At 41.9% G+C, this 19,089-nt stretch overlaps 1 protein-coding gene across 24 annotated transcripts in view; it reads right to left on the bottom strand.

The window, feature by feature from the left end:
- FARS2 (phenylalanyl-tRNA synthetase 2, mitochondrial) overlaps positions 1-19,089 on the bottom strand; it is a 393,182-nt gene that overhangs the window by 347,139 nt on the left and 26,954 nt on the right. For 6 of the 24 annotated variants that reach the window (XM_053247741.1, XM_053247733.1, XM_053247736.1 and 3 more), the window contains one exon: positions 749-774. The exons of the other annotated variants lie outside the window; for them this stretch is intronic. The gene's annotated coding sequence lies outside the window, so the exon portion shown is untranslated. The remainder of the gene's footprint in view (positions 1-748; positions 775-19,089) is intronic. 24 annotated transcript variants of the gene reach the window in all.

Genomic DNA, 19,089 nt, shown 5'->3' with positions numbered 1-19,089 from the left:
ATGAAAACCACCCTGCCCTCCCCGCAACTGTGAACCTGCTCTTTCAGAGGGAGCACAAGTGACATTTTGAGGATACAAATGAAAGTAATAGTTTCTGTGAGTAAACAGAAAATTCTAAAGTAGTGCTTCACAACCTGGGGGTCTCCAGATGTTGATGAACTATAACTCCCATAATCCCCGGATACAATAAATTGTAGCTGGGGCTAATAAGAGTTGTAGTTCAGCAACATCTGGAGGCCCCCATTGGGAACCACTGTTCTAAAGCAGGAAACATCTCCCCAACATTAAATTAAAGATGCTCAGACATGGCAGGAAGGAGACCCAAACTGCCGCCCTGCTTCCTAAAACCAAATGGGGGTGTGATATATACTGATTATACTTTCTAGACATGAATTGCTTGGATGATCAGTGCATATAGGGCACACTGCAGTGGCAGGCTTTGCTCCTACCCACATGCATTTGTTTCTACATCTGAAACAAGCTCTGCATGGACACCTGTATGCACATGGGCACAGGATTCTCAATTACATGGAGAGGTGTTTAAGTACATAGGCTTGTTTCAGACATGGAAAGGAACACACATAGTTTGGAGACAGGGCCTGCTGCAACAATTTTATTTTAATTATTAATTGATTTTAATGGTGTTTTAACGTAAACCGCCCTGAGCCTTTTGGAAGGGCGGTATAAAAGTTAAACAACAACAACAACAAGGCCACCCCCAGCCCGCTTATGTGTGTTGATCACTCACCTGATTCAAGTTCAAAAACAGCTTCCCTGCCAAGAAAAAGGCAATCTGAACATGATTTCTATTAAACACATTTGTCTTCCTCCAATGTGCTAGGGGCAACATTTTATCCTCAAAACAACTCTCCAAGATAAGTTAGGCTGAGAATAGTGAATGACTGGCAGACACCCAGTGAGTTTCATGGCTGAGTAGGGATTTGAATACACCTCCCTGATAACATTTTTTCCACTATTCTGCATAATCAAAGGCACTCTCCTCCTCCTCATTATTAAGCCAGATATTACATGACTGGTTTCCAGTACTGGAAACAGTTTCTGGGACTAAGTCCTGATGGAACTAAGTTCAAACTGAACCAAGCAGAAGAATAATCAGTTGCTTGAATCAAATGATACCATCATTTACATCGTCATCAGAACCAAAGTACTTTTGCAGGAGTATATTCTAATAAACATTTGATTAAAATCTACACATCTAATCTGCAGTTAATGAATAGATCATCTGATGCTTTCAGCCCCACATATTAGCTGCTAAATTGCCAGTGTCCCTTTATCACAAGAGCTGTAATTTATTAAAATTATTAAGTTAAACGGCATTCAGCAGTCCCACTACAGCCAAGACTGAATCACTTCTTCCCCCATTTAAAATGCTTTATTCTCCTTCTGGATCCAAAAGATACAGCAAGAAAAGAAAAACTGTGTGAAAAACATTAAAGGAAGCTTTTATTTGCTACATAACCCATCAATAGATAGTCCCAGAATGAGAGTTTAAGTTAATGTTCCATGAATGTAGCTGAAAATGTTTGATAGCTGAAAAATGTCACACTGTGGCAGAGAATATGAGATAGCAGAGGACAAGACCTTAACTAAAATGTGCTGGAACAATACCAATCTTAGATTTTCATTTCTCAACTACACACAAGCAAACAGATACACATACCAAGACACTGCTGAATGTGAACAGATCATATTGGGCTTCCAATGAGAGCCATTGGCTCATTCTGTGAACTATGCCTTATTATATATCCAACGAATGATTTCCTGCTATCTGATCACTGTGATTTTGTCTAAGCCATAAATCTTAAGGTCGATTTATAAACGTGAAATATTGTCCTTTCTCTCTACATGGTACCCACCACATGAGGAGGTACACAGCTGATGGGGTTAAATGCACCTGTATACAGTGACATGACTAAGTATAGGTCAGTGGGATTTTTTTTTTTAAACTGGAGTAGTGTCTTCAATATTATCATAAACATGCAAATTTAACCCAGGCCTTGACAAATTTTCTTTGGATCTACAAACCACCCCAAAATTTAGGAGCCAGACAATGGAACACTTGACAAAATAACCAGACTTAGTGACAGATTAAGTGGGAGGGGAAATGGGCTTCTTTTTACCCCCTTTACAAGTAACATACCCAGAGCACAAGCAAGGCTGCCTGGGACAAACAAAGATTGTATTAAATAATTCTGCCTCTAAATATCCTAGTCTAGGTGCCATAGCTAAATTTCTAGGTGCCATGACTCCCTGGCTCATTGGTTCACCAAGCACAGATACACTCTCGGGGCATACATTTCTAAAAGAAGAGGGAGGTATTTGGGGAATGAACCCTATGAAGCTCTAAGAAGCAAAAACCCTGTATAGGATAGATGGGGTCTCATCTAACTATCAGGACTAACAGCAGTGAATAGCAGTTAAAAACAAATAGCCAAGTTAAAACAAACGCTTGGATGCATAGTTATTAGACATAAATGACACATCTACATAGAGAGATAATGTCATATACTTCTGAATACCAAATATAATGCCAAAAGGACAAACAACTTTATGGTCCATTTGGAAGCCAGGGGTATTTCATTGGCCTGCAATGTTTGCTCCCAAAGGATCTACTGAAATCTGAATGCACAATTTCTGTGGGCTTGCTTTGTGATAGATAGATAGATAGATAGATAGATAGATAGATAGATAGATAGATCATATGTAATTAAAATGCTAAATTTCTCATTTAAAAAATAACATGCTTAAAATTGAATCCCATCACAAACACACTACACCTACACATAAAGTCTCTTTAAAATGAATTAATGGCTCTCTCACAAAACACTGAGTTACTTCTCAATCAAACTCAGGCATTTCTTTCCATTTAATCTCGTGAAAATGGCTCTATTGTGCTCAGCACCAACTAGCTATTTCTTCCAGAAATTTCTCAATGTTTAGTTTCTGTTTCTAAGCAGACTAAAGTCACATGTGCAAAGACACAGACATGATAATAAGATTGTGGTTTGTGGTGGGGCTGGGCCAAGGCAGAGGAGTGAGTTTTGTATTATTCACTCCAACTGTATAATACCAATACAGCTTGGATTTATACACTCAAACCTTACAAAGTGAGTTTTTAAAAAGAAGGAAAACTCTTATTTCAGTCCATGAATAAAAATGACAATAGGTGTCAGGAAAATGAATTCTAGTGTAAAAAGTTTTAAGGACAGCTTTTAGTATTATGATGACTTGTCTGTCAGAGCTCATAAAAGTGGAAAATAAAATAAAAATAGCAGTTTTAACGACAATCTAGGCAATGCTGCAATTGCAAATGTGAAATATTTGTTGTTGAGTTGCAGCTCCTAATGATATCGCAACAGATTGTGAGGAGCTCCAAAAGGATTTCTCCAAACTGTGGGAGTGGGTGACAAAATGGCAAATACGGTTCAATGTAAGTTGACTGACCAGGAGAGAGATCTTGGGGTTGTGGTGAACAATGTGTTGAAAGTGTCAGCTCAGTGCATGGCAGTTGTGAAAAAGGCAAATTCCATGCTAGAGATCATTAGGAAGGGTTTGAAAATAAAAACACTAATATTATAATGCCCTTATACAAATCTATGGTGCATCCATCTTAGGAGTACTGTGTAGGCTTGTGCATTTCGATTCGGGTACAAAATGTTTTGTGCCCGAAAATGGCAATTTCAGAGGTTTTGTAACCAAAACAAAATCAAGAATTTAAAAACAGAGATTTTTGTTTCCAAATCGAAATGACTGTGTTTCGGACAGAATGCTTTGTTCTTCGGAAAAGCATTGCAATTGAAATTGACTTCTCTGACTCTCTCCACTCAAGTTGAGGCACTGAGTGATTAGCAGAAGATAAGATATGCAAAAAACTGTTTAGCATGAATGGTTTACTTAAGTATGTGTTGTATTCAGTGTGATTGAAATGCAAACTGACCTTGCAAAGGGATTTGGAAGACAGCATTTTGAGACAGAAATATCCAAATATCTTTGGGAGCTCAATGCAATTCTAAAGCTCTTGCTAAAAGCCATGGTATAAATTGTGGGGAGAAGCTTTTTGAGAAGCTGGTTAGGAACGTTCTGAAATTACACAGGTTTTTCTTTCCAAAGGTTTAGAAAGAATCTCTTGACTTGTTCAGGGGTCGTTTGAAGAGCTATTTTGTTTTTCTTCTGATTTTTATGAATTATAGTGGTGTCTAAGTTTTGTTGCCCAAGTTGAGCAGTCTAATTTAATTTAGGCCACAATGTAATTGGTGGGACATGATGTCTAAGCCAGTGGTTCACAACTTTTGCCATTGCAGGGACAAGTCATCCACACGGGACTACAGGAGACAAAAGGAGGGGACTGGGGACTACCCCTGACAATCTATTGACATCCCCAGGAATCTTAGTTGCTTCTCTCTTTCTTGTAACCATGATCCATGGTTTTGCACTTTCTTAAATGCAGAGATGATAAATCTCAACAATTCTGAACAGTAAGCTGATTTTTGGGGGCTACGGCTCACTCCAGTTCAGTTAAATGAACATTTGAAGCTGTTCCATAGTACCAAGGCAGTTCATTGGTCTATCTTGCTATCTCAAATGACCTGTGGTCACTGTTCCATGGGGAGGGAGTATTTTTATTGAAAGATTGTTGAATCCACAAATGGGTTGTGCTGCTGTGCTAGTGCCACAGGGGCAGGCTCACACCCACTGCAAAATTCTCAAATAACTGTGCCAAAAAATTAAGTGTCGTTGTTGTTCATCATTCTCTTCACTCTTTCAACTTGTTAATGTGGGGCTTCAGGGGCAAAACAGTGGGTTGGGTGGCAGTGCCCCAAGGGTGGTGCACCCAGATTCCAAATAGGGCAAAGGGCTGGTTTCTTAGGAATTTTTGAGGTTTACGCGTCTTTAAGATTTTTTCCCCATAGGGAATAACGGAGTTTCAGCAGCCCCATAACTCCCCCTGGGGGGCACTGGGATGGCCCGAAGCGAGTGGTGGTGTAATGCACAGAGGGTGCCAACCACCCCCCTGGATTGCTAACCCATTGGGGTACTGGAATTTGTTGTTTCTGAGGTGTTGAGTTTAGATTCTCTGGTAGAAAATCAGCCCTTTGCCAAATTCCTCTGAAAAAATGGTGGTAGCTTCCTTGTACTTACTGGGCACTACCACCAACCACATTCCACTATGGGCCTCCCCTCCCCCACCCCCCCAACTGCATGAAGCTATACTTTTCCTGAAACCTCCATCATACCCTATGGGGGAAATCTGAAAGATGTGCAGACTTCAAAAATTCACCAAAAATCAGCAGTTTGCCCAATTCCTTTGAAATTTTTGTGGTAGCTTCCACTCATTGGGCACTATAACCCCCACCCACTCTTTTGACCATGTGACCATTTTTAAAATCTGAGTTAATTTGGATTCGGATTCGGATTAATTCGGATGCAAAACAAAGCTGGGGTGATTCAGAAGGCTTAATTTCGGACAAAATACAAAATGGGGTTGATTCAGATTTGGTACAAATTGAAAAAGAAGAAATACAAAACGTGCAACCCTAGTACTGTGTGTAGTTTGGTCAGCATGTCTTACAAAGGACATTGCAGCACTGGAAAAAGTGCAGAAGAGGGCAACCAAGAAGATCAGAGGCCTGGATCACCTTCCTTACGAGGTGAGGCAAGGCTACAGCATCTGGGGCTTTTTGGTTTGGAAAAGAGGTGACTATGGGGAGACATAATAGTGATATATAAAATTATGCATGGAGTAGAGAGTGGACAGTGAGAAATTTTCTGCCTCTCTCAGAACAGTTTCATCCCATGAAACTGAAGGCTTGGAAATTTAGGACCTACATAAGGAAGTACTTTTTCACACAGCATGTAATTAATCTGTGAAATTCTCTACCACAGGATGTGGTGATGGCCACTAACTTGAATGGCTTTAAAAGGGGCTTAGACAAATTCACGGAGGACAGGTCTATCAATGGCTACTAGTCTGGTGCCTGTAGGACACCTCCAGCCTCAGAGGCAAGATGCCTCTAAATACCAGTTGCAGGGGAGCAATAGCAGGAGAGAGGGCATGCCCTCACCACTTGCCTGTGTGCTTCTCAGGGGCACCTGGTGGGCCACTGTGTGAAAATGGATGCTGGACTGGATGGGCCTTGGGCCTGATCCAGCAGGGCTGGTCTTATGTTCTGATGAATTTTCTAAATAAACTACTTTATTTAGAAATTTAACTTCATGTCCCAGACAATATTAATTAGCAGTGCTCCCTAACCTGTGCACTTCCATTGTAGCTGGGGCAGATAAAGAAATCTCCCCTCCTGAGCTCTCTATCAGGGTTATGACCCAGTGAGCCTAGTGAACCCAGAGAAAGCAGACAAAAGGGCACAGTAACCAACTGGAAAGCCTGCTTTATTGGAAAGGAGTTACAGATAAATGGTAGGGAACTTTTTGCCATGGAGACCACAGCACAAGATCAGGAAGCAATCCCAAGGCTGGATGGATTTAATTTTGAAATGTGGTCATTCAGCATGGATTACTTTCTCACGGCTCAGGGACTGGAAAGTGTCCTAGAGAAAGACAGACCTTAAACAGCTGGAGAACAAGCAGCATGGGATGCCAAACACAGAAAAGTCTAAGGATCCATCTGCTTGCACGCAAGTGACTCAACTGACTTAGATTCAGACTCCACAATTGTTACAGAGTCTGATGCCAAGGTGTTCAGCAGCTCCTCTTATGTGATGACTCTGGATCAAACCCAGTTTGTGACTCCTGAGGATGTGGACAAGTTGCTTGGAATGGTGCAGCCTACCACTTGTTCTCTTGACCCTTGCCTGACATGGCTTATACTATCTGGCAGTGAGGCTGTTGTAGAGGGCCTAGTAGAGATCATAAATGCTTCTCTGAGGGAGGGCAGGGTGCCTCCTTGTCTTAAGAAGGCAATCATTAGACCACTTCAGAAGGAGCCTGCCTTGGATCCCTCAAAGTTAAGCAACTACAGAGGCCTATCTCTACCTTTCCATGGCTGGGCAAGGTGATTGAGAGGGTGGTGGCCTCCTAGCTCCAGGCAGTCTTAGAAGAAACTGATTATCTAGACCGATTTCAAACTGGCTTCCGGGCAGGCTATGGGGTGGAGACTGCCTTGGTCAGCCTGATGGATGATCTCCAAATGGGAATTGACAGAAGAAGTGTGACTCTGTTGATCCTTTTCAATCTTTTGGCAGCTTTTGATACTATTAACCATAGTATCCTTCTGGAACATCTGAGAGTGTTGGGAGTGGGAGGCACTGCTTTGCAGTGGTTCCACTCCTACCTCATGGGCAGATTCCAGATGGTGTCCCTTGGAGACTGTTGTTCTTCCAAATCTGAACTTTCCTATGGTGTCCCTCAGGGCTCCATTTTGTCTCCAATGTTGTTTAACATCTACAAGAAACTGCTGGGAGAGGTCATCAGGAGATTTGGTGCAGGGTGTTATCAATATGCTGATGACACCCAAATCTATTTCTCCATGTCAACATCATCAGGAGATGACATAACCTCCCTAAATGCCTCCCTGGAGGCAGTAATGGGCTGGATGAGGGATAACAAGCTGAGGATGAATCCAGATAAGACAGAGGTACTTATTGTGCGAGGTTGGAACTAAGGAGACAATTTTGATCTGCCAGTTCTGGATGGGGTCACGCTCCCCCGGAAGGAACAGGTACACAGTGTTTCTGGATCCAAATCTCTCCCTGGTGTCCCAGGTTGAGGTGTGGGCCAGAGGTGCTTTTTATCAGCTTCGGCTGATACAGCTGCATACGTTTCTTGAGATGAATGACCTCAAAATGGTGGTACAGATGCTGGTAAACTCTAGGCTGGATTACTGCAATGCACTCCATGTGGGGCTGCATTTGTACATAGTCTGGAAACTACAGTTGGTCCAGAATGTGGCAGCCAAGTTGGTCTCTGGGTCATCTCAGAGAGACATTTTATTCCTGTGTTGAAAAAACTGCACTGGCCGCCGATACGTTTCTGGGCAAAATACAAGGTGTGGTTATTACCTATAACATCCTAACAGCTTAGGCCCTGAATATTTAAGAGAACGTCTTCTTCATCATGAGCCCGACCACTTGTTAAGATCATCTGGAGAGGTTCATCTGTGGTTGCCACCAACTCGTTTGGTGACTACTCAGGAACAGGACTTCTCCATTGCTGCCCCTGGACTTTGGAATGTGCTCCCAATTGACATAAGAGTCTTTCCATCTCTGACAACTTTTAAAAAGGCACTGAAGACACATTTATCCACCAAGGCTTTTAATTAGATTTATGGTTTTAAATTTTTAATGTTGGTTTTAAATGTTTTTTGTGTTAAGGATTTTAATGTTTAAATGATTTTAATTGTTTAATTGATTTAGTTTTGATTTTAATTGTTAATTGATTTTAATTGTTTTTATTTTTATGTAAACCACCCTGAGCCATTTTTAGAAGGGCAGTATATAAATAAAATAAATAACAATAAATAAATAAATAAAATTACTGTTCATTTGAGAAAGTCCAGGAACACAAAGAAAGCTTATTAGATTTTTAAACGTCTACATGCTAGGAAGACAACTAATACTAGCATTGATCTGATTGTGAGACGGTGCAATATGAGGCTGAAAGAAAGACAGAATTTAACTGAGCATGTTAATCAAATTCTGGACATTTCAAGAAGGTGTGAAAGGGAAAATGTAAAAATCCCACATCAAGTAATTATTGGATTTATTTTGAACAGTCTACCAGAGAGATTTCAAGTGATATGTTGTGTTTTGGAATCAATAGAACAAATTGATTTGGACATTGTGATTTCAAGACTTCAGGATTTTGATATGAGAGATGCAGCCTCTAGTGAGCTCTCTGACCAAAAGAGTAAGGTTACAGCGTTTCAGACCAAACAAAAGAGCAATGTGTGTTGGCTGTGTAGGAAGCCAGGCCATTTGAACGTGAATTGTTTTCAGAACAAAGGCCCTGGCCAAAGTAGCCCTGATGAAAGGAATTCTAAGATAGATGACTCATCACCCAGAATCTCTCCAAACCAGAAAAACAGTGCTAACAGAGATTCAAAGAAAAGGAGAGGAAAAGGGTTTTGAACAATTTTTGAAACTGCTGAATCTGTTGAAAGTGATTGCAGAAATGACTATGGGAATCTAACTCTTGATATGTAGTGCAACTGCAAATTGGATTAAATACAAGGAACTGTTTAGTGAGCTGGATCTGAATTATAGGATCTCATTAAGCCTGGCAGATAGCAGAGGGAAAGCAAAAATCAAATGCAAGTTGCCAAAGGGAGGGAGCATAACTTTGAGAACTAAGGAGGCTCTTTATGTCCCTGCACTCAAAAGTAGTTTAATTTCAGTCAAATATGCAAAGGGTTGATAAAAATCAATTATTATTTTTAAAATGGATTTTTAAATTTTAAATCGGATTTTTAAAATTTAAATTGATGTTTTAAAAAATAATTCATAAAGAACCTAGGTCAAAGATATCATCATGGATATTAATCATAACTTCCAATTATCTTCTATGAATATGTTAACAGCAGTTAATTTTAGTTAACTTAAATAACTAATTATTTATTTGCATTATTGTAAAAACATATATTGACATGGTGGGAAACTTGATTTAAAGCACTTAATCACGATTATTTAAATCGTTGAATCATCATTTAAATCACCTTGATTTAAATCAAGCCACCCTAGTTCTCTGACTACCAAAGTGTGTATGCAGGTTTGCATATGCAGAAACACTCTCTTAGATATCCAGGTCCCAACTGTTCAGAGCTTTAAAGATCAAAACCAGCACTTTGAATTGCTGGAAATAAACTGAAAGGCAATGAAGTTGGCTAAGTATTGGCATTATACAATTAGAAGCATGGGCTCCACCAGCAATATAGCTGTTGCATTTCATACTGTGCCCCATGCAGAGCACATTACAGCAGTGTGAGCTGGTTGCAACCAAGGCATGCTTAACCCTGAAAAAGCCACTGCTGCTCTATACCTAGTGGTATTATGCCTGTAACTAGAACCACCCAAAATGTCCACACACACAAACCAGTATAAGTGTTTGAGAATATATGGTTGTTTCTACTGAACATTAATTCAACTAAGTAGCACAGATTAATAATAATATTTGTGTGCCATTCTAAACCTAAAGGACCTGGCCTGTACCTTGTCAGTGGTATATGACTTTTTATCCATACCTTGAAAAGGATACTAATTTGAATTACTGAAGGCACTGTGTCACAATAAGAAAGATGATCAATAGCTAGAGGGCGAGACTAAGGGAAGAGAGGAGTGGAATCACTGGAGTGGCACAATGAATCCACACACCAGACAAGCACGGAATAAATGCCACTACGGAATCTGGTGGCAAGGAAAGCAACACCTGCTGTTTAATTCTCAGGGTTGCAGGAAATAGTCATCTTGCTCAACTCATAGTAGTTTGCATAAACTCTGCATTAATTTTAACCTAGATGTACTCCAGGCACTGCTGAGTATCTCAAACACCACTCTGTTCTATATACCAGTGGACTATAAATATAATCAGATGACATTCTGCCCTGCTAGAGGAGAAAAACACTTCATTTGTTATAAAATATTCTGTACAGCCAGCACAGAGATTTTGCAAAGAAGACTATTTACTATTGGGAATTGCCTTAAGAGATCATATGAAATGCACCGTGAATCTCGAACCAGCAACTCTGGCAGCATTCAGGCACCTATTGCTCTGAAACACCAAAACAGCTTGCAGAGAAAACTGGCTGAGCCGAGTCTTGCTGCTAGACAGTACCAATGCCCTCACCCAAGAGTAGCCTGAAGTGAAATCACAGCCAACTAGCCCAGGAGAAACCAGGTGGCTTATAGAGCCAAGAGAGTATCTACTAGCCTTCTATATGAACTTCCCCAGGCTTGGCTCCCCAGTCTGAGTTTTTAATCTAAAAAAGAGATGATGCCAGTCTAGACTATCTTGCCTAGCCTCACTCTCTTGCTGCAGAATCTGACCTCCAGCCCTTCCTTGCCCATGCTCAGGGGCGGAGCCACCACTGCACAAAGGGGTTCAAAGAACCAGGGCTGCCACATCCCAGGGGCTGAAAGCTCTCAAAAATGGAGCTGCAGCTCCATTTCAGCCAGCGCTGGGCTCCCAGCATGGCCGGGAATGCCTCTCCCTGCCTTTACAGGCAGGGAGAGGCCATCCTAGCCACACTGCAAACGTGGCACTGGCTGAATTTTACTTCCAAACAGGGTGCACAGCCTCATTTGCTAATGAGGCCATGCCCCCTGCATCTAACATCAGATGCAGGGGGCATGGCAGGGGCCGGAGGCGGCAGGCTGAACAAGGGTTGCCAGCATCCTAGCTATGCCACTGACCATGCTATATGCCTCTAGCCTTTGGATTCCTGTTTGCCCATGCCAAAACTTGACCTCCAGACTGTCCTTGGCCATGTTCTGTGTCTTTGGCCCTTCAAACATTATCTGCTGCTCTGGAACCTCGCCATCATCCTGCTTTCCCACACCAGTTGTCTCAGACCACATCGGGCCCTGAAACCATATGATTAAAGAAACAACACTTAAAGCCAAACGTGCTCACATGGCAAGGATGAAGCAAGCTATGATTGGTCAAAGGAAGCCTCAGTCTTTAAATATCTTATTCCCACTCCAAGTGTTGACCATAGGGACTCCTGCTTTACACATGGTAAGGAAACAGTCCATCTTTATTATTTTGTGGACCCTTAGACAAAGTGGCCTCCTTCCCCAAGTTAATTATTGGGGAAAGGCACCAGCATAGCTGGTAAAGGGAGGAACACAGACAAACAATACTGTCTGATATTAAGCATGTATACTAACCCCCCACCATGGTATGGGACTCTTAGGCATACTCTTATGGGACATGGTCTAGTCAAGTTAGAGAAAGTGGCTAAGATTCCAAATAATGAAGTATGTGTAATTCAAGCACTCATTAAGTCACAATGAGAGCCCCCACGCTGTTCTGTTGTGTTCTGAATCTCAATTGCAACTGCACAAGAATGCTAGAGCACAAATATTTCAGAAGCCTTCCTATAATAGAAGCACTCTATAATAGTGGAAAAACATCCTTTAAGTGTGTCCGCTATTACAGAGCACTTCCAGAGTGCAGGGAAGCCCTCCAAAATATTTGCACAATTGCAATTAGAATTCAGTACACAACTGAGCAGTGCGCAGACTCTCATTGTGTCCCTACAGCTGCTTGAAACATGCTTCGTTAATCAGGACTAATCTCAGTGTGTGCTACTTGACAGTGTGTGACCAGGCTCTGTCAAATCTATTAGCATACTCTAAGACCAGTTCAGGTGTTATGTTCCCTGAGTAAAGTGAGGGGGCAGCAAGAGAATTGCGGGGGGGGGGGGTGAGGGGAGAAAAGTGTCAAAGAGCCAAAAATGAAAGGAAAATTCCAAGGTGCTGAGAAAACAGTTTTATTAAAATACTCCATAAGGTGTCCAACGCATTTTGAAGTGCCTCTTCCTCAATGGCAATGGCATCTTCTATCTAAACCTTTTCTTAAAATACTTTCAACCTCACAAAGATTCATTCAGAGTAAATGGAATCCTGTTGCCTCCTCCCCATGTTCACTGTACCTAACAGTCAACACCTGAATAAGGCTATAGGGTCCCCTGTTTTATGCTCTAACTTCAGTAGGATCTGGCCTACTTGCCTCTGGTAACAACAACAAAAATGGTGGTCCAGGCTCTCACTAATACAATTACTACTTGTGTATCTTACTCTTCCTCTCCAAATTGTTCCCCTACTCATCTCAGACAGAAGTGACCAAATTTAAAAAGATGCACAATTCCTCCCTTTTTAGCCTACTTTAGCTTATGAGATCACCCTGCTCTGTGTGTGTGCACACACATGCATATCTGTGTGCCCCTATCAACTTTGCAATGCCGGGACCAATTAGAAACAAATTTGGTACAGTTATAGGGACATATATGGACACCTTAGCAGCATAGTCTGTGATTATATCATCCACCCTAGTTCAAGATGGTGGGTGCATGAACACCTGAGCCACAAGCGGGCTAATTTGTGAACCGCCTAACCTACTGGAACCAAATTTGGAACAGCTGTAGGAACATATAGGGAAACTTCAACAGCGTAGTTTGTGATTATGTCATCCACCCCAATTCAAGATGGCAGACACATGAACATTTGAGGCAGAAGTAGGCTAACTTATGAAGATGGTATTATCAACTGATTATCATGAAAGTAGGCAGATTAGTTCTTCTAAGAACTTGTTTGCTTTGGCAAAAACAAACAAGTCTTTTCTTCTCCACTTCCAAGGGGAACTAATCCACAATACACCTAAACTGAGAAGGACAATAGGCAAAGAAGTTGCCCTTCTAATTGAGGGCCACCTCCAGGTCTCTGGGAGCCTTTGGCACTTTACATATGTGTGTGAGAGATATATAATGTTTTCTAAAGGGGAAAATCTTACATTTTAACAAAACTGAATCAGACAAAAAAAGTGGGGGTATAATTCTAGAAACAGAAGGAAAACTACAAAATTGCTCATTTCAGTGATTTTAAGATCCATCGTTCTGCAGAGGTGGCACTCCACTCCCACACAAAGGTCAGCCTTTAAAAGAAAAACTTCAGCTATGACAAGTGACAGCTGCTTAAGAGTCTAGGACTAGAATGTACATATGAAGAAAATCTGAGTCTAACCAAAACAGCCCAACTCCATGGTAAGCGCACAAGTTCAAGTCACAAATTTTGGGATCCAAGACGATTTCCCCTTCTATACAGAACAAACAAACAATAGGATGATTTTCCAATTCTGAACACCAAAATATGCAAGCAGTGAGTACATTGTTCCAGTAAGGATAGTATGCATTTTCTTCTTGGCTTATAATCAGCACCCTCATTTTTGTGTTTAAATCTATACAAATTCAAACAACACCTACACAGTATATGCCAACACATTGTCAGAGAGAACTGCTAGGTTGATGTAAACCCTGAGTCGCAGCAAAATGAAAACTCATCACGTTAGGGTCCCCCAACACCATCTAGAGGGTGTCAGCAGACAGTACAAGCAAGTGATAAGTTAAAGAAAACAAAAGAGCATAGCCTGACAAATAGATTTGTTTCTACACAGCCCCCCCCCCACAACACTAGGGATGTGCATGGAACCAGTTCTATGCACTCCCAGGAGGGCAGGGGGTTACTTTAAGGGGCAGGGAGGGTGCCTCCTACCTGCCCTGCCACCCCACCCCCCGGCGCCCTCCCAAAAAGCATGAGCGCAGGGCGGCAGCATTCCTCCTTGCAGCCTCGCTAAAGGAGCGCCAGCCCGGTTCCATGCACATCCCTACCCAACACCACCTCACACATACATATCCAGGGCCTTTTTAAGACTCCAAGAGACCCAGGGACAGAATGTCATTTGCAGGAAACCCTGACTTTCTTCTCACTGCATTCTGTCTCAATGTAATTTCCCCCCCACCCCTGTTTGGGCATAGAGGTAGATATGCATATAAACGTTTTGAAAAATATCTACATTTACATCAGAATTAACAAGTATGTTAAGAATTTATTCTTGAAATACATGAATCTGAATATTTTCAGAATACTGATAGAAAATTGGAGGCATCAGCACAAGCCTATCCAAAGTCAATGAGCTATCTGGTATCCGCTGCATTTGTGTTATTAGAAAATGGAGAGACACATTGTCATAAGTGGCTGATATTCTGTATCAACAGGGCTGAGTTTGTTGCTGCATAACATCTCAATAACATCTATGGAATAAAACTCCACCCATCAGCCAAAGCAGCAAGGAAACTACAAGAGCCCAATTGGCCACCGAAATACTAATAGAACCAGCACAGGTATGGTATGTTGTTATTGAGAAGCCTGCTTGAACCTTGCCTGCTCTCCTGTTGCCCAATACAACATATGAGAGGCAGTTGCTAGTCAATAAGACACGAAGCAAGATTTTTCCAGAGAGGTATCTGGGTTGCAGCAAATACAATAAGTAAGTAAATTGAATTTATTTATTTATATTTATATTTGGCTCCTCAAGGTCTAATAGATTTACTGTGGCAAAAGCATTCATGAACGAGAGCCCACTTTATCTTCAATTGATGAACAGTACCTCCAGTGACTCTTGCTGGTGTCTATCTTACGTTTCATTTTAGATTGTGAGCCTTTGGGGACAGGGATCCATTTTATTTATTTATTATTTCTCCATGTATAGAAAGTTTGGAAATTTTTGTTGAAAAGCAATATATAAATATTTGTTGTTGTTGAGCCTGTCAGAAGTAATAGGAGCCAGAGCTGACTGCATAATTATTTGTTCGATTTTTATAACGCCCTTCCGAAATGGCTCAGGGCGGTTTACAATTAAAAACAGAAACCATTAAAACCAATAACAATTAAAACAGAAATATAAATACACATCTGAAAAAAAAATTAAACTATGAGAACAATTAAAACTCTGAAAACCAGGTTAACATTAAAACAATTAAAACTAATTAAAAACCCTGAAAGGCCAGGCCAAACAGATAGGTTTTAAGGGCTCTCTTGAATGTCAGTAAGGAATTAAGATTACGAATATCTGCTGGGAGTGCATTCCACAGCCTGGGAGCAGCTACAGAGAAGGCCCACCTCTGAGACGCTACCAAAAAAACCGATGGTAACTGGAGACGAACCTCCTCAGATGACCTTAACGTGCGGTGGGGATCATGTAAAAGAAGGCGCTCCCTAAGATATCTCAGACCCAAGCTGTTCAGGGCTTTAAAGGTAATAACCAGCACTTTGTATTTTGCCCGGAAACATATCGGCAACCAGTGTAACTGTTTCAAAACAGGCATCATATGGTCTCTCTGGGTTACCCCAGAGACCAATCTGGCTGCCGCATTCTGAACTAACTGAAGTTTCCGGACTACGTACAAAGGCAGCCCCACGTAGAGCACATTGCAGTAGTCAGGCCGGGAGGTTACCAGCTGATGCACCACTGTTTTGAGGTCATCCTCTTCAAGGAATGGGCGCAGCTGTCAAATCAGCCGAAGCTGACAGAAAGCACTCCTGGCCATGGCCTCCACCTGAGATACCAGGGTGAGGTCTGGGTCCAGGAGTACTCTCAAGCTGCGCACCTGCTCCTTCTGGGGGAGTGTAACCCCATCCAGCACAGGAAGATCTAACTCACACCTCAGATTCTGAGCCCCCACAATAAGCACCTCCGGCTTGCTTGGATTCAGCTTCAATTTGTTATCCCTCATCCAGCCCATTACTGCCTGTAGGCAGGGTTAATTATAATCTCTCCAACTCCCTAGCCTGGCTTTTTTACACCTCACAGCAAAAGTGTGTGGCATGGAGGGGCTAGTAGTTTATTACTAGTTTATTTTTATTAAATTATGGGAATAGTTCAGTCCACTTAGTTTGGGGTGGATGGAGGAGTTATTTTTGTTTTTCAGTTGTGGGGATATCTAATTCCACTTCCAAAACGTGAAGTCTAATAGATGAGGCACCAGCCAGCAACTACACTTGTGTTTCTAAGGTGTATTTAAAATACAGTAGTTCATGGCATAATGGCATTACTACTTGAAGATTTCCCCCATTGTTAAGAGCAAGTTTGTGAGATTTTGGAAGTGGGGGGAAGCTGGCCAATACCAATATTAAGAACTTTAGCTGAGTTCGTAAGTACTCCTTGCTGGTAGAGGATGGGATGTTAAATCATTTGCCACACCCTCCAGCCAGGCTATCAGCCAGGGGCATAGCTATAATTAAACAAGGTAGGACAAACGTCTGCAGGCCCCTGAGGGAGAGGGGGCCTGCTGGCTGAGCAACAGCTCACTCTTCCCCCACTGGAGGACACATCTCATATTCAAGTGAGACATGTCTTCCAGGAGAGAAAGAGGGAGGAGTGTCAAGCAGTATCCCTCTCTCCTCTTGACTAGCTGGCTGGTGCCAGCCAGCCAGCCAATAATGAGGAGAGAGAGAAGGAGGAGTGCCAGACAATGTCCCCCCTAACAGGGATTCCCAGGTGTTGTTCACTACAACTCCCAGCATACCCCAGCTACAATGGCCTTTGGCTGGGAATTATGGGAGTTGTCATCAATAACATCTGGGAATCCCTGTTAGAGGGAACACTGGTGCCAGATGTTCCTCCCCCTCCCCTCCTGAAGCTGAGATAACTGGGAAGATCTTCAAATAAAGGAACTTAGAGATTCTTTTAAAAGCATGCCCTTATTAAAAAGAACAAGGTAAAATAATAATACTCTTTTTCTCTGCATCCCTCCACACAGTATACCTTAACAACAGGGTTCAGTTTACCCCTAAATCATGGGGCAAATTCTGGGACTCAGTTTCCCATGGAAAACTTTGACTGGTATGACGAGTGATTGAAAAACAGGCAAATTAAGAAAGACAGATGTGTTGTTGATGTATGAATGTATGAGAGGGCTGTAGTAGGTATGTGTATTAAAAATGTTCCATCTTGATTCAAGGGAATGTACATGTGCAAGTGTATGTGTAGAAGTGTCCGCATGTGTGTGGAGGGTGTAATATTATTCTTAGAAATTGCTCCAGCATGCCAATAATGTTTTAGTTTTTCACCATGTCCTTACCATTCTTCTGCAGCAAAGACATGGCGTGGGGGAGAAGATGGCAGAGAGGCCAGGAGGCAGGGGCTGATCTTTCTTGTTCCAGGGACTATTGCAGACCTGCTCAACATAGCCCTGTCCAGCTGTTTTTGGACTACAACTCCCATAATCCCCAGTGACAGTGGCCAATAGCCAGGGATAACGGGAGTTATAGACCAACATCTGCAGGAGGGCCAAGGCTGAGCAGCCCTGGTCTATTGCAACCTGCTGCCTCTAATATGAACTTGCTTGAGCCTTGAGATCAGCTTCAGAGCTCTTGCTTTGTGTCTTTTTGTCATCAGAAGTAGGGTGTGTGAGCATGAGAGACAAGGTCTTTTCTGTTGTGGCACCAAGGTTTCAGAATTAGCTTCCAAGGAGATCCACCGACCTGACTCTACTGTATTTCTATTTGCCTTGCAGTGAGCAGTGAGAACATATTTATTTCAACAAAGTTTTCATCAAGCTTCTTTTAACAATGGCTGGCTGGGGCTGCTGCTCAGCATTTTATTTCTGCTAATTGTTTTAAACTGCTACTACAAACTTGCAATTGCTCATTTTAGGGTTGTATCCATGAGTTTGTTCTCTCTTGTTAGCTGCTTCCAGAACTTTGGAACAGGAAAGCATGAAGAAAGACTTCTAAATAAATACAAAAGTCAAGAGCAGGTAATATATGATATAGCACACCAGGGGTGTTTGATGATATGGGGGGGCTTGACCCATATTGCTCAGTTTAGACTTCTCTGGTCATGTAATATTACTTCTGTTTTATTACTGTGTTGCAGTAAAATATGCTTCATACACTATCCCATCTGAATATGCTATGCTAAATAGGTAGAGTGAGCACAGAAGACACATACCTCTAAAACAACACAGTGAACATGTGCCAGGGAACTGCATCTAACTATAACTCCCCACCAGGCATGTATGTGGGGGTGCACATCACCATACTGTGTTAAACACAAACATATTGTGTGTGTATATCACAGCAAACACCAGAACACTAGGGTAAACTATGCCAAATAAACTATGAAGTGGACTAGCAAAGGACTCATAATTTTTTTTTATAACATCCCTGTCATGTAATCCCTTCCCTGCTCCCACTCATCACCTTTGCCATTCCCCACCCCCAAACAAAATTATCTTCCTTTGCTAGGGCCACAATGACCTTTTACCATGTCTAGACAGCCTAACTGGCTATGCCTAAACCAGGGGTGCAAAAAATCCAGACACTTAATAAAAAATTGGCCTGGCAACTACCTGTTAGATTGTTAGATTGCGAGAGCTCCAGAACTGCTTTCAATGCTAAGGCTCTACTCTGGGGGATAGGAAATAGTAATAAGAACAAGAGCTTAAAGGCATACGTGTAGTATCTTTTGCTCAACACAGCATACTCACAGGCAGTAGTCTCTCATGGGAGGAAGGGCTACCAAGCAAAAAACTGTGGCTGGCATGCAGCGCAGGCTTAC

This window comes from Hemicordylus capensis, chromosome 4 (genome assembly GCF_027244095.1).
Source record: "Hemicordylus capensis ecotype Gifberg chromosome 4, rHemCap1.1.pri, whole genome shotgun sequence".
Taxonomy (NCBI): domain Eukaryota; kingdom Metazoa; phylum Chordata; class Lepidosauria; order Squamata; family Cordylidae; genus Hemicordylus; species Hemicordylus capensis.
Note: the sequence above shows the minus strand (reverse complement) of the source record. Positions and strands in the feature narration are given on the sequence as shown.